This window comes from Medicago sativa, chromosome 6 (assembly GCF_051527215.1).
Source record: "Medicago sativa cultivar Bolivia chromosome 6, Bolivia_mono, whole genome shotgun sequence".
NCBI lineage: Eukaryota > Viridiplantae > Streptophyta > Magnoliopsida > Fabales > Fabaceae > Medicago > Medicago sativa.
Window position 1 is genome coordinate 41,774,828 of NC_140754.1, and position 8,507 is coordinate 41,783,334.

Here is an 8,507-nt window from a genome sequence, read left to right on the forward strand (position 1 = left end):
ACCAAGAACATAAGATGGAGGATGAGATGCCTTATGGAATGCATGAAACATGAAGTAAAGTGGTTAGTAGCATAGTGTATCATAGAATGAAAATTATAAGCAAAAGAAATACTAAAAGGAGCTTGACAAAAAAAAGTAATGGAATTCTTAACCTAAAAGTAGCAAAATCCACCTAAAATTTACCATAACATCAAAACAAGTACATGACCTATAACCCTCATATCATGACAATTTTCTAAAGATTTTATTGCAATCAATGGCATGAAAATGATAAGAACACATTCAAGTCAATAATCATGATGTATTTTAGGCATATTCGGTATCTCATTTTTACAAACAAACATTTACATGACTTGTAACACAAGAAACTAACACCACACATCACAAGCAGTACCAAATACACTAAACTAGGGACAAACATACCACAAAATTGATTCACTAAGTATCAATCATCATGAGATCAAGTATTGGGATCCAATTATACAAAAAAAACTTCACAAATATTTGACAAAAGGCACCAAACTTTACAAACACATTCACCTATATTTCTATCCACTTTTTACCATGTCAAAACACTGTGAGGAACCAGTTTTAAGCATCCAAGTCAAACACAAGAGTTATTCACCAATTTTTAGAAGTTTTTTAGCAAGGTTTTTAACACAAATAACAAAAGTATTGAATCACCCAAAGAACACAATATTTTCATGTATTTGTTATCAAGATTGACATTTAAAACACATCAAAATTTAACAAGAATAACAAGAAGATGTTGAAAAAAATTTTTAGGCATTTTTGTCAAAGTTTTTAGGTAAGCAGTGGTACAAACAGCAAAAAAACAGCATGCATATAGCAAAAAAATAGAGAAAACGAGATCCAGTAAAGAAATGAATCCAGGCCCAAACACAGGTTGGATCTGGATCATCCAAAAGCCCTGGAGGCGTTGGATTGATCCGGATCCCCTAAATCCCTAGATCTAACGGCTGTAAGGCAGTGGAGCATGGGTATACAGTACACGCGCGCGCGTGTGATTGGCAAGGCATATATAAGCAAAATCTGAAGGATCACACACATAAGCCATGCGTGTTTCTCTCTGTAAAGGAAAAAATAGAGAGAGAGAGTCTGCAGAAGACTCATCTTCTTCGATCGAACAAAAGTTTCCGATCGTCTTCAACCTTTTTCCGACGCGGTGGCCGGTGATGGCACCACCGCGTCGGAGCTCGATCTTGCTCCGATTCAACAAACAAAAGCAGTTTTAAACGTATTTTCTTCTTCTTTCTTCGAACTTAAGCTTAGTTTTCATAAAAAACCTTTGGATCGGAGTAGATCTGAGAGTTTAGACTAGGAAAACTTTTGCATCTAAACGTTCAAGGAAAGGAAAAAATGAAGGGAAGACAAACGGTTACCTCTGTTATTGATTCACGAACTTGGACTTGGCTTTGAGATTGCAATCGTCCCGTCCTTTCTTTGCCACCGTTCTTGATTCTAATCAGGTTTCAATACGGTCCAATTCCGTTCAGGTGAGGTACGAACTCGTACTTGAAATGTTGTGTTCCATCTACTTGTTCTGGATTCGCTTTCTGCGAGTTTTTTGGAACCTTTTGGAGTTTGTTACGATCTATGAATAACTCGGATTTGCATTTGTTGTTTCTGGAATTGGTGAGATTTCGTGTTGAATTTGAATGAATTCGGCTGGTTGCTGAGAAATCAGTGATTGATTCGTACAAATTTGGCTTTGGTTGTGATGATTCTGGGGAAATGGACGAACTAGGGTTCAAGGATGAAGATGAATCTTCATCTTTGTTCTTGGAGAAATTCAGCTTTTGATTCAGTTTTGAGGGAAGAGAAATTATGGAAGTTGTTTGTGGTGATGTGTAACAGAATGAATGGGCCTTTTGACTTTGACTGATGAGGTGGCCTTTATAGCTAATGACTGTAATGCCTGGACCAATGAGAAAATGACATGTGGACTGGACTTGTAACTAACTCTCTTTGGACTATTCTGCAAAAAACTGAAATAAAAGGACTAAAATGCAAAAATAGCAAAAGGACTAAAATGTAATTAAAATAAAATTGGTAAAAAATGTAATTTGAAAATAACGTAAAGTGAAACGACTAAAAATAACAAAACGGACTAAAATGAACCAATTACTTAAATGAGGTACTTTAAAGTAACCTCTCTCTGTCAAAATTTCGTGTGAAATGACCAAAATGTCCCTAAGGACTAAAACGACTCAAAATGACTCAACTGCAATTTTAAAAATGGTTTTTTAACAGGGAATTAAAGCAAGAGTTTATACAGGCAAATGAAAAGACTCAGAGACAATTTTTTAGGGATTAAAAGGGACTTTAACACAGGAAATGACTAAAATGCCCCTAGGAGCTAAACTGACTCAAAATGACTCAGATGCAATTTTTGAAATGGACTTTGACATGGATTTAAACAAAAACTCAATCAAACCAATTGAAAGGACTCAGGGACAATTTTTCAAAGATTGAAAGAAATTTTAACATAGGAAATGACTAAAATGCCCGTAGGGGCTAAATTGACTCAAAATGACTTCAAATGTGATTTTTTGAAATGGATTTCAACATGAGAGTGAAACAAGGACTTATACAAATCAAATGAAAAGACACAAACAATTTTCAAGGACTAAAATGAATTTGAATGCAGGAAATGACTAAAATACCCTTTTTCATGAATTTTGCAAATAACATTGAAATAAGATGCAGAGGAAGGTGCAATTGATCAAGGACAAATTCAAATGACTTGAAATGCAAGAAAAGAAGAATTGAGCTAGTATTTTTAGGTCCAAAATTAGGGTATAACATGTATTTACTCCATTTTGGCTTAAATACATATTTTGTGCATCTTCTCTTAGAATATGTTGCGTCAGAAATGTATTTAATTTTTACCCTTGCTCTAGCTTACATATTTTGGGCTTTGTTGTATTAATTAGGAGTGGTTTTTGAATCATGTTTGTTTCCCTAATTTAGGGTGATTTTAGTTTGGTGGGTAGAGTACCCCTTATATTCTTTACACCCAGCCTTTGACTTTATTACTATTTGTTTTTCTCTCATTTTGATCCAATAAAATTCATTTTGCTCTTAAAACAAAACTTTTATTCTTAAAAACTTGTCGGCAATTTTATAGTATGTTATCTAACGTACTTAAATTTGTGATGGGATACATAACTTGGTAGATGAATGGCCTTTTATAGTAGCACAGAGAAATCATAGAAATTGAATTAGAGATTAGAAAACAAGAAGGTGCAATGAGGTAAAGAACAAATCTATCTCAAAGTAAAATTATATAAGATAGAAGATATGAACTTTTATGCAAGAAGACGTCTTAGTTAAAGTGATGGAAAAAGCATGAATAAAATTATTTTAATATAATGGTATATAATTCTGAACTCTTAAGTGGTGGCAAAGGAAATTATTCGTCATGGACACACATTTGTGCATCATCACAATTACCATTGACTGCCACGAACTTGTAAATCAAGCTTTGCTAACAAACTATAGACATTTTACAGTATACTTGAAGTGAGTTCATACATGACTCAAAATAAAAGTTGACAAGATAATTGTAGCATCCACCTACTCAAATTAATGATACTGGAAAAATGCTCTATAATGCACAAATTAGTATGAGTCACAAACTAGACAAATATTAAATTTAATCATTTTATTAGTAAGAATGTAACAGTAGCTTAGTTTTGTAGGCAGTAGGTACGAACAAGTGCCATGTAACAAATCCACCCATGCTTTGAGAACTTATCCAAGCATCAAATGGACTAACTTTGCAACCCTAAGCCCCAAACAAGTTTCTACAGCTGTTTTGCGGAAATGTGATTATGGAGCTGACAGGAGTTTATTTGGGACATAATTGGTGTAGAGAATTCAGGAAAATGCTAAAGTGAGTTCCTTAGTTAGTAAACCCTTCATTTTTGGGTGGTGAATTTATGTCATATGATTGATAACCTTTTAGTTAGAATGATTTTGATATAGTTAGTATGGTCATGGTTTTAGCTAGCACTAATGATTTAACAAGACACCCTTATTAATTTGTTCTAAATTCCTTTATCTTAATGTGTATGTACTTGCTAGAACTAATGATGGATGATAGAATCAAGACACAATATTCGATACATACATATACATATACATACATATATATATATGTATGTATGTATATGTATGTATATATATATATATATATATATATATATATATATATATATATATATATATATATATTATATGGGGTTTGGTAGAACACACCCACTAGTTTTTATGTGGGAGTGTTTTAGCAAGTTACAACTAAAAAGTTAATAAATACACCTTAAGGTGTATGTTGCTATAACACACCTTCTAACAAAAACAAGTGGGTGTGTTCTAGCAAATCCTATAGGCATTTGCTAGGATACACCCACTTATTTTTTAGAAGGAGTATTTTAGCAAGTAAATAACTAAAAAGTGGTTAAATACACCTTAAGGTGTAGCTTTGCTAAAACACTCCCACATAAAAACTAGTGGGTGTGTTCTAGCAAACCCTTATATATATATATATATATATATATATATATATATATATATATAATTTTGGAAAATTGAATTTGAAATATGTTTTGGTCACTAGTTTATTTCAATTCTTTTATTATTTGGAATCGAATATTTAGCAAGTGCGAATTGGCCATTGTTCGGCTAAAATTTGTTAAACTTGTTTTTTAAACATATAACAAGGAATGATATGTAATCCTCCAACTTATGCACTAGCATAAGAATCGTTGCATATTGACATGATGAGTATATTTAGAATGAACTTGGTTATGAATAACAACTAATGGGTAGATTTCCAATCATTGGAAATATGGAATTTTAGTTATGGAACTTCGTATTAGTTAGCCGAAACTAGTTGTTATCAGAAAAGAATTAGAGACATACTCAGATCAGTATGTCAAAGTATAAGTTATGCCTAAGATATGACATATTGGATATATGATATGAAAATTATAACTTTAAGGAAATCAGTTAAGTCCTGACTCTCTAATTCCCTGTTAGTAGTGGAGTTGAGGGTTTCCATGTTATAAGAAATCAATTGAGTTAAGTTATGACTCTCTAACTCCCCGTTAGTAGTGGAGTTGAGGTCATTTCATGAATATAAGAAACCAGCTAAGTCGTGACCTTCTAACTCCCCGTTAGTAGTGGAGTTGGCTCCCCATTATTAGTGGAGTTGAGGTTCTTGTTAGTAGTGGACAAGCATTCAGTCCTGCACGACGACAAGAGGAGTCCGATGTTAGCCTTTTTAGGAGTTTCATCGGTTATGTTATGGGAATAAATTCCGGGATTACTCCACTCGGGATTATTTCATAAAATGAACTCAGATAATATTGTTTGTTCAACGCTAACTTTCTAACCTCAATATGAAAAAGATTATGATTATGATTATGCTTATGAATAAGAATATGATTCTAACAAGAATTATGATAGAACTCAGTTAGCGATCCTAGTTTCCCCCTGATCGCTCAGTTATGCAAATTAGAATAGTATAAACCCAAAATGGGTTGAGTATATAAACAAATGGCAATCATAGGTTCCCTGAGATTGCCTACAACATAGGATAGGTGGAACTCATTGAGACATTCTGTCTCACCGCAATCTCTTTTATTTATTCCAGATCAACATGTTGTACGTGGCAAGGGAGACAATTTTACGTGCTAAGGGAGACAATACAGGAAACTAAATTATGTATTTTCGCATGCTCATGTCCTATTAGTTCAGATTATTTATTATGGTTCATAACATGTATTTGGCACATGTATCCAGATGGAAAAAGTTCTCTAGATCATGAGATTTTATCATGCACATGAATCAAAGTGAAGGTGGCAAAGATCACCAAGTAAAACTACAAAGAGTGTAATAAGGATTGAATAGGTAATTCATCAAATTAGGAATAATAAAAAAACGTGGAGGACTTAGTCAAAACATGACGAATACAACATAAAATTACTTTGATATAAAAATTAACTTTAGTAATAAAAAAACAACTTTGGTACAAAAGAAATAGTTTAAAGATGGTAAACAGACATTGTATAGAAACTATACACCTTCAACCAATCAAATCTCACAATTTTGACACATCATATTACAATTTTAAAATGAATATATATTTTAAAAATAATACAAAAGACTGACCACGATGAATTGATATCGTAACTGCTTTTTGTCAGCGTAGTTCAATGATGAAATTCAGTCCTGTGATGTTTGCTTCCTTTCTTTTTTGGTATATGTCCGGCTTCTAACATGCTCTTTCATACAAAACCTCATATAAATTTGTTGAGGCAAAATCCCAAATTAATTTTAAAGATAATAAACTTTAAATGATTAAAGGATTAAATGGACTTTGATTAATTCCTTGGTATTTAACTTGTGCTCTTGAGTGTTTTACTAAGACAGGAACATGTTTAAATCATACCAAATCAAAGGACATTTAAACTCATGAACTAAATCTGAGTTCAGAAAGTTAGTTCAGAAGGTTGTTCAGAATGTTGATCAGAAAGCTGAACGTTCTGATGGAAACCCAGAAGGGTGTTCATAAGCAAACCCAGGTTCATCAAGAACGTGAAGAACATGCTAGTACATTTGACATAAATGAAAGGTCCAGAAAAGTACATTTGCATGGGCCTATCAACAAATAAAGGCATGAACAAGGAATCATGTGAAAAGGATCTTTAATGTTCATCCAAGACTATGAACATTAAAGTACTAGGAATATTCCAATGTGAATTTAATCCTAGATGTTGCATTCACTGCACTTCAGTTATGTCCTTACCATTAAGATTGATTACATTAAAAGCTAGTCTTACAAATCATCCTAAAGTAAGCACAAATGGAACATTCTGATGGTCAGAATGTTCATGTTTGCGCATGCTTCAGCCAATGAACAGTGTAGTTGGTGAAAAGTTAGCAAGCAAAGCAAAAGAGATCTTGCATCAGAGATAACCTGACCTCTGAGCTGTAAACAAGCAGATTTCTTTGAAGCATGGGCCTGAAGTTGCAGATCCACTGCGCTCTCTCTCCTACACAAAGTCCAAGACAGATTTGGTGTACTTTATCCCACCTTTTTCAGCAAAACTGGATGCATATGGAAAGGCTACTTTTTGGAGGATAAAACTCATACAAATCTCATACCACGTGCTGGGCAAGCCCAGATATTCATCCAACATTCATCCATGACGAACCCAGATGAAGAACATCATGAATATCCAACATTCTGATGAAGAACACAACAACATTTTGATGTTCATCCTGGGAACTCAACAACATTCTGATGGTCAGAATGTTCACCCAGACTTTCAAGTAAAAGCTTGTGGGGCCCAGGACACGTGGCATAACACCATTGGTCACCTTACAACGGCTATATGAGCCCAAAAACTCTATAAATAGAGATCAAAGGCTCAGCATTACTTGCACCATTGCAAAGCATACAAGAAAACAACTTAATTTGTTTGAAGCTCTTGCAATTCAATTGATCATCACTGAAGGCTTTCTTCTTACCTTCTTTATAGTGTACATCAATTTTCTTTCTCCCTCTTTGTTATCTTATTCACAGATAACTTCTTCCTTCCTCTCTTCTTCTGTTTGTCTGATTCACATTCAAACTTTCACACAAATTGTAACAAAGTCTCATCTAGCTTTAGGGGTTCTAAAGTGTTAGCTTGAGCAAGAATTGTAAAAGTCTAAGTGGGTAACTTAGCAACAAGGTGCAAGCCTGCTGAGGCTTAGAGAATACAGGTTGTAAGTGTTCAGGTGAACACAGTTTGTAAGGTGCAGGAGTTGAGAAGTTATCTCAAGCATCATAGTGGAAAACTCTCACAAGATTGTGAGGAGAGGACTAGCCCACATTGGGTGAACCTCTATAAATCTCTGTGTGTTCTTTCTTTCTTCCTTATACTCTTTAATTTCAGTATACACAACACACACCAACACATTTACTTCATTAATCAGTTTCTGTGTATGAACTTCAGAACGTTCTGAGTTCAGAAAGTTAACTTAACCATTCCAAGAATTTTCTTGAGAATTATTTTTAAGTTACAGGTTATTTTTAAAGGGTCACAATTCAAACCCCTCCTTTCTTGTGACTATTTTATCTCCAAATATTTTTTCCAATGTTCCTTTCCTTAGAGAGACATCGAAGCATAAGCTTAAGCAGAAAGTAGGAAAGCATAAGTTGTTGTAAGAATTCAAGAAAATTTAGGCGAATTCCTTTAGTTATAGAACCCACCACTTGGGTAGATTATGATTATGATTGAGTGAGAGGATTATTATGTTATATTAATCTAAGTATGTTAATACCCCTATAATGCATTTGTTGTGTTATGTTCTATTTGATTTGCCAAAACCATGGAAATTGTATCTTTGTGTTCTTGGAATCAAAGACATGTATGTGAGTGTTGTAAATGAAAAAGTCATTTTTGCACTGAAAAGTTGATTATGGGCTTAAG